Below are 11595 nucleotides of genomic sequence, written 5' to 3'. Positions count from 1 at the left end.
TGAAAGACAGAGAGAGAAAGATAGAGAGAGAGAGAGAGAGAAGAGAGAGAGAGAGAAGAGGGGAAGAGAGAGAGAGAGAGAAAAGAGAGAGGAGAGGAAGGAGAGAGAGAGAGAGAGAGAGAGAGAGATGAGAGAGAAGAGAGAGAGAGAGAGAGGAGGAGGAAAGGAGAGTGTAAGGAAGAGAGAGAGAGGAGTAGATGAGTGGAGACAAGGTTCTCTCATGGCTTGTTACAGGAAATGAATACTGGAACGTATATGAAGGTGGTGTATGGTGTATGGGAATGTGAAAGTGAAGACTGTAAGAATATTAGGAAGTTGTGTGATGATGATGATGATGATGAGATGATGATGATGATGATGATGATGTGTTGATTGTTGATGACGATATGATGATGTTGATGATTGTTGTGTTTTGTTGATGCGTTTTTTTTTTTTTTGTTTTTTTTTTGTGGTGGGGGGTGTTTGTTTATTGTTTTTTACGATAACATATGTTACTAGTGTGCATCTGTGAGTGTGTCTATGTCAATATTGTATTGTTATAAATGTGTAACCAAATGACAAATTGCAACTGTTATGGGGACAATAAAGATATATTATTATTATTTTTAATTTGGTCAGAAAACTCATCCTTCAAATATCGATCGACTAAAATGGCGCTCAAGAGGAGAATAGAGCGACTTGTACTATTTTGCAGGTCTGATAACCAAAAATGTTTATGATCTCATTGTTGTAATTGAAATACTCTAGATTTTAACGCGATTTTATATACGTCCATTTTAACGATCTTTAAAAAAAAATAGCCCACAAGTTCGTTCGATTATTAGACCTGTTACTACGCGCACGTCGAACAAGACCAATCAAATTAAATACGTAGGACCTATTATATAATATGGACTTAGAGAACTCTGTCCAATAATTAAATACGTAGGACCTATTATATAATATGGACTTAGAGAACTCTGTCCAATAATTAAATGCGTAGGACCTATTATATAATATGGACTTAGAGAACTCTGTCCAATAATTAAATACGTAGGACCTATTATATAATATGGACTTAGAGAACTCTGTCCAAAAATTAAATACGTAGGACCTATTATATAATATGGACTTAGAGAACTCTGTCCAATAATTAAATACGTAGGACCTATTACATAATATGGACTTAGAGAACTCTGTCCAATAATTAAATACGTAGGACCTATTATATAATATGGACTTAGAGAACTCTGTCCAATAATTAAATACGTAGGACCTATTATATAATATGGACTTAGAGAACTCTGTCCAATAATTAAATACGTAGGACCTATTATATAATATGGACTTAGAGAACTCTGTCCAATAATTAAATACGAAGGACCTATTATATAATATGGACTTAGAGAACTCTGTCCAATTCAATTTACAGTTTGTTCGTTTTTTATTGTGAATGACCCAGGACGTGACGATCCTCTGTTTATGAAATATGGCCCTTTAAGCAGAAAGAATAACTGAAATAGATAACTGCAAGCCAGGAAACAGTAGGTGGCGGGGAATGGGCGACCGTCAATCATGAAAGAGACTGTGGGAAAGACAAAATGAAGGCTACTTGACTAAACCCTATAAAAATTAATTATATGAGGAACATGCATCTGCAGTTCAACTCCTGATGTTATGCACTGACAAGGAATACAGGTTAGGGTGGGAAGACAGACCAGAGACTCCCCAGCATGCCATGACAAACAAAAGGAAAGCATACGAGCTCGGACGTCGCCACGAAAAAGGTCCGCGCCAGACAGTGAGTACCCAGGCTGATCTGCGCGAAAAGTCAGCTACTGGGACAAAGAAATTCCACAAACATTTGAATATTTTACAAATTAACATTTGTGGAATCAGGAAAAAAAAGACAGAGCTGAAGAAATTATTAAATGAAAAGGAAGTTCACATTGCTTTACTTCAGGAAACCCTGTATAAAAATAGCGATCCATATATTGCTGGTTATACATACTATACCTGCAAATGTGACGACTGCCGTGGTGTTATTACTTATATAAGAAATGACATCACGGGAGATGTTACTTCTAAACCATCACAGAACTCAACTGATGTACAGAAAGTAACCTTATGGCACCTAAATAAGAAATTTACCATTTACAACATTTACAACCCTCCACGGTGTACTATAAACCTAACAGATCTAAACAGTTCCCAATACAACAACACAATAATTGCTGGTGACTTCAATGGCCACTCTCCACTATGGGGATACAAAAATCTAAACAACACAGGAAAAGAACTAGAAAAGCTTTGCAATACAACCAACCTCACCATTTTACAAAATGCAGACTCAGTCCCGACCCTTCTTCACAGAGCTCATATGTCCCTGAGTCATCCCGATCTAACCATCATCTCCTCTGACCTTCTGAATTCTTGTCACATTAAAGTCCTGGATGAAATAGGCAGTGACCATAAACCAATTTTAACACAAATAACAGTTCAAACACAGAAGAAAACATTTGAGCAGAAATCCAAATGGAATTTCAAGAAAGCAAACTGGGATGTTTTCACAGCAACATTAGATGACCAGCTTCCAAAAATTACAGATACATCAAGTGTAGAACATTTAAACGAAGCCCTCACCAAAGTCATTCTTGCAGCTGCAAAAGCAGGAATTCCAAGAGGTAGTCGACAGAACTACAAACCCTTCTGGAGCAAAGAAATTGAAAAAGCAGTAAATGCAAGAAAGGAAACAAGGAAAAACTTAGAGGAAAACAAAACCATTAAAAACAAGATTGAGTACAATAAAGCATCGGCAATTGTCAAAAGAACTATTAACAACGCTAAAAGAAAGAAATGGGCAGACACATGCGCTAATATTGACCTCAATCAAAATGGGAAAAAAGCATGGGCCTTACTTAATAATCTTAACAATGAAACCCCGAAAACCAACCCAAAGCCCATGAAAACTACAGAAGGAACAATCGTAGATGACCAAAAAAAAGCCATGATCTTCAACAAACATTTTGCTTCAGTAAACAAGGCATCAAAAAGAAGTGAAAAGGACAAAAAATTGATTAAAGACCTTAAACATCAAGAAAAGGCCCCAAAAGCTATCTCATATCTGTTCAAAGAGGGCTTTACCATGTCAGAACTTCACAGAGCTATGAAAAAACTCAAGTTAAGGAAATCCCTGGACCAGATAAGATACACAATGAAATGCTCCTGCATCTTAGCGTGAGAGGTAAACAGATGCTTCTCAAACTTATAAATCTAACATGGGAGACAGGAATAGTACCAAGGGGATGGAAAAATGCTATTATAATTCCAATCTTAAAGAAAGATAAACCACCCGACGAAACGAAAAGTTACCGACCAATATCTCTCACCTCATGTGTTGGAAAGATCGCTGAGAGAATGGTAAATAACCGATTATACTGGTGGCTGGAGACATGTGGCCTACTAAATAAATATCAGGCAGGCTTTAGGATAGGGCAAAGAACAGAAGATCAATTGTTTAGATTAAGTCAAAAAATAATTGATGGCTTTCAAGATGGAAAACATACAGTCGCGGTTTTTGTTGATCTCCAACAGGCCTATGACAAAGTATGGAGGAAAGGGTTGTTATCAAAAATGATGGACTACGGAATTGATGGAAATCTCTACTTCTGGATTAAACAATTTCTCAGTAACAGAACAATCCAAACAAAAATTAATAACGGACTGTCAAACAGAGAAGTATTAGAGGAAGGTCTCCCACAAGGATCCTGCCTCAGCTGTACTCTCTTTCTTATTTTTATAAATGATCTACCAGAAGTATTACAGACAGAAAAGGCCCTATATGCTGACGATTTAGTTATGTGGTATACTACAAAGCACCTACCAATAGCCTCCAATAGAATAAATGAAGATTTAGAAAGCTTAAACACCTTCTGTGATAAATGGAAATTAAAAGTAAATTGCAATAAAACAGTCTACTCTATATTTACTAAGAGCCATCCTGTTTCCAAGAAAGAAATAACACTCTCCATCCAAGGCCATCGACTCGCGAAAGAAGAAAACCCCACATATTTGGGCATACAGTTAGACAGACAACTATCTCTGAACAAACACACTCAGAATGTAAAAATCAAAGCCACAAGGAGACTCCAGTTACTAAAACGACTAGCCAGTACTAATTGGGGAGCAGACAAAAACTCGCTTCGACAACTCTATTTAGGCTATGTGCGTTCCGTCATGGACTACAATTTAGCCCTCCAAAATGTAGGTAGTAAAAACACACACAAAACCTTGGACAGAGTACAAAACCAAGCCCTTCGCTTCATCTCCGGTGCCCTGAGATCGACACCCACAGCAGCATGTGAAATACATACTAATGTGGAATCACTTGGACTTCGCAGAGAATCAGCAGTGCTTGAAATGGTTGAAAGATACAAACGAAAAGAGGAAAACCATCCAAACAGAATTCTGGCAGAGAAATGGAAACCAAGAACAAGATTAAAACAAAAATCCCTGCTACACATTGCAAACAACTTGAATGAAAGACACAGACTCCCAGAAAACAGAGAAAAATCTATTTTAATCAGTCAAAAACTGTCATCTTCACAGACTCCAAATCGGTTCTCCAAGCTCTCGATTTAGATAAACTCTCCTCAACGTTCAATAGTTTAAGATCTCAACTAGATGAATTCCTTACAACACACAGAGTAGACTTATCTCTCCAGTGGATACCGGGACATTCAAATATACCAGGAAATGACAATGCAGACAGACTAGCCAGACTCGGATCAACACTTTTACAACCATCATTTCCAGTATCCTTAGACACAGCGAAACAAATAATCAAAACAAATAAGAGAGAAGAATGGATGAACAGTTGGGCAATGAGCACCACGGGTAGATGTATGTTTTCCCATATGACCACTCCTGTAAAGACTGATTGCCTAAATAAGCTCAGAAGACACCAGCAAAGCATCATCTTTCAACTAAGAACACAACACATACCGCTCAACAACCATTTAAGCAAAATTACAAAAGACACATCCCCCTCCTGCCCCCTATGTCAACACCCCAATGAAACAGTAACACACCACTTGCTTGAATGTCAACCTCTTGAAGATCTGAGATGCACATTCCTCCCACCAAATCCAAGCATCAGTAACACACTTTATAGTCACCTGGAACAACTACAAAAGACGTCTAACTTCTACGTCATGGCACAAGACCGAAGGGCTAGAGCTCAGGTGGTCGCTGGTTCGGATAAGTAAGTAAGTAAGTTTTTTATTGTGAAGGTGGAGGGGGCTTTTCCCCTTCATTTTTTTTTTTTTTGATTTTCATTTTGTATTTGGAGGGCAATTATTGATCTACCTCGTAACATCAGTACCAAAAACCTTATATTAAAAAAAAAACAAAAACAAAAAAAAAAAAAAAAAAAAAAAAAAAAAAAAAAAAAACAGGAAGAAATGCAAACAACTGATAAATTCAACTCTGCTCACATCGATTTTAACGCTTGTTTGAGACGATGGCTTACATAATATTAATTAAAACAGTGTCGTACTTACATATCGCGCAATATCCATTATAATAATAATAATTGTTGAAGCAGAGCTAGCTGACTGACTCACTGTCAAATGGTTTGCACGAAAGAGGCGTCAACGTCGATATGAAGAATGAAACCGGTAAATTTGTGTGGTGTGCGATGGCGTCACATCTTGTCACACAAGTGTGGTGTTCAATGCAATGATCGGCGAAAGCAGGCCCCAGAACGTGTCGGATTTTGCATTTAACTTTGCATTTAATATTATTAGTATTAGCCATTCGACAAGGATATGACGAATGAGAACCTGGCTATTGTGACGATACTTTAAAGAGTTCTAGTACAATATGGACGCCTATTAATTAGGTCACTTACACTTCATCCCAAGATCGTCATGAAGTCCGTCCAAGCGAATCTAGTCAACGACGTCAATGGATGTTTTTCGAGCAACTCGATTACAGCCTCGTCCGGTAGAGATAGTCATGCAGGTGAACAGGTGACTCTCGACCGTCATCCAGCTACTGTGCACCACCAAACATTACGAACAGCAACATGGAATGTAAGAAGTCTGTACCAGAAAGGAAAATTAGCAAATGTAGTTATGGAAATGAAGAGATTGAATATCAATGTTTTAGGATTATCAGAAGTTAGATGGAAAGGAGCAGGAGAACTTAATTATGATGACTGTAAAATTATATACTCAGGAGGAGGAGAACACCAAAGGGGAGTTGGAATTATACTAGATAATAAAACGGCGCGAGCAGTCAAAGGATTCTGGCCCATATCAGACAGAGTAATGGCAATCAAACTACAAGCAAAACCTTTTGATTTTGATATTTTACAAATATACGCCCCAACCACCAGTCACGATGATGAAGAAGTGGAAAATTTCTATCAACAAATAGATAAAGCAATGCATCAGTTTAAGTCTTCAGACATAAAACTCATCATGGGCGATTTTAATGCCAAGGTGGGCCGAGAAAGAATAGAAGATATTGTGGGCCCACATGGTCTGGGAGACAAAAATGACAGAGGTGATCGTCTTATTCAATGGTGCCGTCAACATGATCTGACAATCACAAATACTTGGTCAACAAACCACAATAGAAGGAAGTGGACATGGAAAAGTCCTGGAGATGGAGTGAGAAACCAAATAGATTACATACTCATCAGCAAACGTTTCCGAAACTCGGTTTTGTATGCCAAATCTATGCCGGGGGCTGACTGTAACAGCGATCATATACCTGTGCTATGCCCCATACGAGTTAAATTGAAAATCTGCAAAAGAGCAAAGGCTAAACCTAAATACCAACTAGACATTCTCCGGGAGGAACAGAAGATACAAGAAAAATTTGAACTATCAGTAAGAAACAAGTTTGAAGTGCTTGGAGAACTAACAGATATAGAAGAGAAATATGAGCAGTTTAAAGACAGTGTTGCTGCATCATTAGAAGAAAATGTTCCAACCACACTTAAGTTGCAGAAGAAGAAATGGATTACTCCAGAGATATTAGAATTAATGAATGAGAGAAGAAAGGCCAAAAATCAGGAAGAAAAATACAAGACTCTGAACAGGCAGATAAAAAGAAAATGCAACGAAGCTAAAGAAGACTGGATAAATGAACAATGTCACTATATAATGTCCTGCAAAGAAAAAAATGGCAAATTCTTCCATCAGAAAATCAAAGAAGTGACAAACAAAACTAAATCAGGTGCTAAAAGTGGATGCATCAAAGACAAGCGTGGAAACACCATCATGGACAAAGACTGCATTCTAAACAGATGGTCAGAATATATTGAAGAACTTTTTTTTGATAATCGAGGAGAAATGCCTATGATAAAAGAACTGGAAGGGCCTTCTATAATGAAAGATGAAGTTAGGAACGTCATGAAAAGCATGAAAAATGGAAAAGCTGCAGGACCTGATGCCATAACAATTGAAGCCTTGACTGGCCTGGGTGAATGGGGGATTGAATTCATCACAAACCTTCTAAATCAAGTGTATGACACAGGAAAAATGCCAACTGATATGAAACGATCCATTTTTATAGCACTACCAAAAAAGCCAGGGGCAGTTGATTGTGAACAACACAGAACTATTAGCCTAATGAGCCACCTCACAAAAATTCTTTTGAAGATAATTTTACTAAGAATAAGAAATAAAATACGACCTGAAATTGGGGAGATGCAATTTGGTTTTGTTGAGGACAAGGGTACCAGAAATGGAATATTCACATTATCAATGCTGATGGAAAGATGTATTGAAGTAAATAAAGATCTGTATATGTGTTTCATCGACTATTCAAAAGCCTTTGATAAAGTACAACACGAAAAACTATTCAAAATTCTATCATCCTTGGACATTGATGGTAAAGATTTAAGAATATTACGGAATTTGTACTGGGAACAAGAAGCAGCAATGCGTGTTGACAACGAACTAAGCAGTTTTACACCTATTAGAAGAGGAGTTAGGCAGGGGTGTGTTTTGTCTCCAGATTTATTCAACCTCTATAGTGAAAAGATATTAAGAGATATCGAACATAAGAAGGGGGTGTGTATTGGAGGAAAGAATGTAACAAATCTGAGGTATGCAGATGATACGGTTCTACTGGCAGAATCTGAACATGAACTACAAGAATTACTGGATGTTGTAGTCAGGAGTAGTGAAAATATGGGACTGGAACTGAATATATCTAAAACAGAATGTATGACGGTATCTAAAAATAATAACCCACCAGCCTGTGTAATAACAAGCAGAGGACAAACAATACAACAAGTTGAATGTTTCAAATATTTAGGCTTCAATGTAACATCCAATGGAAAATCAGATTGTGAAATAAAGAAAAGAATAGGTATGGCGAAGAATGCATTCAACCAGCTGCATACAATTATGAAAAACAGGAATATTAGCATGAAAACAAAAATCAAAGTCCTGGATTGCTATGTACTGTCTGTGCTGCTATATGGTTGTGAGAGCTGGACCATAAACAAGACCATGGTTAAAAGACTGGAGGCAGTGGAAATGTGGTTTTACAGAAGAATGATGAGGGTGTCATGGATGGAAAGGAAAAGAAATGAAGAAATTTTAGAAATGGCAAACAGAAAAAGATCACTGATAACAAAAATCATCAAACGCCAAATGGAATTTTTAGGACACATTATCCGCCACCCTGGTTTGGAAATACTCGCCTTGACTGGAAAGATGAATGGAAAAAGAATAAGAGGAAGACAAAGAATAACGTATTTGAAAGGGATAAGAACTTGGACAGATGAAGCTGAGAAAGGTGGCGCTGCTTTAATAGAATTGGCAAGAGATAGATCAGCTTGGCGGAAGATGACCTCCGACGTCTGCTTCAGATATGGAACTACATGAGATGAGACACTTCATGAAATAAAGATTTGGTTCAAATGTTTAGCTGGGGAAACAAATGAAACATTTAAGCGCATTGAGCACGAAGACACCGTAGGAATTCGTTACATGGATGATCATTTTATTTTTCACTATTTATTATGGTTAAATGAGACACGTCAATGAAATTATTTTCATTATTTTACATTGATTTTCATCATAAGATGATATATTATAACCTCAAAATTTAAAAAAAAATGGTTGCAGTAGTGATGGTAGTGATGATGACAGTGTGGTGGTGGCTGTAATAGTGGTGGCAGTGATGATGGTGATGTGGTGGTTGTACTAGTGATAGAGGTAATAATGATGCGGTGGTAGAGGTTGTAGTAGTGGTGCTAGCATGCTAGTGATGATGATGTGGTTAGAATCATAGTGAAAATAAAGTGTTGGTGGTTGTAGTAGTGGTGATAGTGTTATGATAATGATGGTGGTGGTGGTTGTAGATAGATAGATAGAGAGATAGATAGGTAGATAGATAGATAGATAGATAGATAGAGAAAGAGGGGGGAAGGAGAGAGAATGTGAGATTAAGATAGATACATAGAGAGGGGGAGGGGGAGTAGAAAGTGAAACGAAATCGGAAGTGGGGAAAAAGAGGAAATTGAAACAAAGTAAATTTATGTATAGAAGTAGAAAGAGAGAGAGAGAGAGGGGGGGGGAGGGGGGGAGGGAGGGAGGAGGAAAAGAGAAGTAGAAAGAGAAACGATATATCGGAGGTTGGGAAAGAAAGAGGAAATTTAAATAAAAAGTAAAACGAGAGAGAGAGAGAGAGAGAGAGAGAGAGAGAAAGGAGGGGGGGGGGGGGAGGGGGAGGAAGGAGGAAGAGGAAGCAGAAAGAGAAAGGATATCGGAGTGGGGGGGAGAGGAAATTTAAATACAAAGTAAAACGAGAGAGAGAGAGATAGAGAGAGAGAGAGAGAAAGGAGGGGGGGAGGGGGAGGAGGAGGAAGAGAGAAGCAGAAAGAGAAAGGATATCGGAGTGGGGGGGGGGGAGGAAATTTAAATACAAAGTAAAACGAGAGAGAGAGAGAGAGAGAGAGAGAGAGAGAGGGGGAGGGGCGAGGAGGAGGAAGAGGAGGAAGAGAGAAGTAGAAAGAGAAACGATATCAGAGTGGGGGAGGGGGGAGAGGGAATTTAAATACAAAGTAAAACGAGAGAGAGAGAGAGAGAGAGAGAGAGAGAGAGAGAGAGAGAGAGAGAGAGAGAGAGAGAAGTCTGCAAGGTTAACACTAAATAATAATATAATAATAATAATAATAATAATAATAATAATAATAATAATAATAATAATAATAATAATAATAATAATAATAATAATAATAATAATATATTTCGACAATTACTGGATCCCTAAGTATTTTCCGCAATATCTTTCAAAATGGATTCAGAAATAATATGATAAGTCCTCTGGCATGAATGGGCTCGTCACGCCAACCATATCTTGGGGCCACGTAACTAAGCGATGGTTGTCAATATCGGTGTCGGCCTTGGGAGAAGGAGAAGGTCGGGGGGGGGGGGGGGGTCGGAATAGCCTTTCTGTCCTAGGTTTTTTGTGGGGTTGTTTTGTTTGTTTTTTAGTTTGTTTTTATTTTTTATTTTTTTTAATAGACGGGCTGATTTGTCGATTTCTAATGGAAAAAGGACAAGCTAAATGTCTAAAATTTGAATATTATTATAATATTATAGAGATCGCACGTTAAAAATTTACCCTGCCAATTATTGCCAACGTTGAAATTTCATCTCCAAATACGAATTGGAAACACTCGCAAAGAGTATGTGGAAGAATGTGTGACGGATGTAAAAGAGTGGATGGATGCAAACAAGTTGAAAATGAATGAGTCAAAAACAGAAGTGATGATTGTGGGAAATAGAGGGCAGTTGAAGGTGAATGATGGTCTTAAGGTGTTGATAGGGGGTGCTCCGTGGTATACGTCGGACGTTAAAGAAGCTAAAACGAAGTGTCGGAGAGCAGAAAGACTGCTGAAAACATCAGGCCTCATGATTCATCGTGAAATATTCAAGAGCGCATTTCGTGCCTGGAAGACAACAATAAAAAAGGCAAAGACCACGTATTTTCTTTCAAAATTTGAAACTTCTAAATCTTGTAAACAATTATTTAACATCTGCAATGATCTACTTGGACGTGAAAGATGCACTTCATTACCATCTACAACCAATCAAAGAGACTTGCCAGACACATTTGTCAACTTTTTTAAAGACAAAATCCATAACATTCGTTCAGAACTAGATCGGCATGAACCATTTATAGATACAAATACATTCTGTGGTACCCCTTTAGACAAGTTCCAACCAGTTTCACCTAGTTTCATAAACGAGTTGATAAAAAAAGCCCCCATTAAATCCTGCGACCTTGATCCCCTACCAGCACAGCTTTTGGCCAGCTCCATCGATACATTATTACCATCCATTACATCAATCATAAATACATCCATACTGACTGGCGAAGTTCCATCGTGCTTTAAAAGTGCCCTCGTCAAACCACTTCTGAAGAAACCATCACTAGACCACAATATATTAAACAATTATCGTCCTGTATCAAATTTACCTTTTTTGTCAAAACTTTTGGAGAAGGTAGTTCTTACACAATTAACATCTCATCTTAAGAACAACAGTTTGGAACAACCCTTTCAGTCAGCCTACAAACATCAAC

At 37.8% G+C, this 11595-nt stretch overlaps 1 protein-coding gene across 6 annotated transcripts in view; it reads right to left on the bottom strand.

The window, feature by feature from the left end:
- Positions 1 to 11595, bottom strand: part of LOC144979718 (uncharacterized) — a 145709-nt gene that overhangs the window by 86477 nt on the left and 47637 nt on the right. For 3 of the 6 annotated variants that reach the window (XM_078926657.1, XM_078926655.1, XM_078926661.1), the window contains one exon: positions 5891 to 6083. The exons of 2 other annotated variants lie outside the window; for them this stretch is intronic. The gene's annotated coding sequence lies outside the window, so the exon portion shown is untranslated. Of the gene's footprint in view, positions 1 to 5540; positions 5665 to 5890; positions 6084 to 11595 lie in introns of those variants that run through there. One more of the 6 variants, XM_078926664.1, reaches the window with a different exon arrangement.

The sequence above is a fragment of the Berghia stephanieae genome, chromosome 9, assembly GCF_034508935.2.
Source record: "Berghia stephanieae isolate SIO BIC M18660-M18661 chromosome 9, UCSD_Bste_1.3, whole genome shotgun sequence".
In the NCBI taxonomy this organism is placed as follows: domain Eukaryota; kingdom Metazoa; phylum Mollusca; class Gastropoda; order Nudibranchia; family Aeolidiidae; genus Berghia; species Berghia stephanieae.
This window is presented reverse-complemented; position numbering and strand designations above follow the sequence as displayed.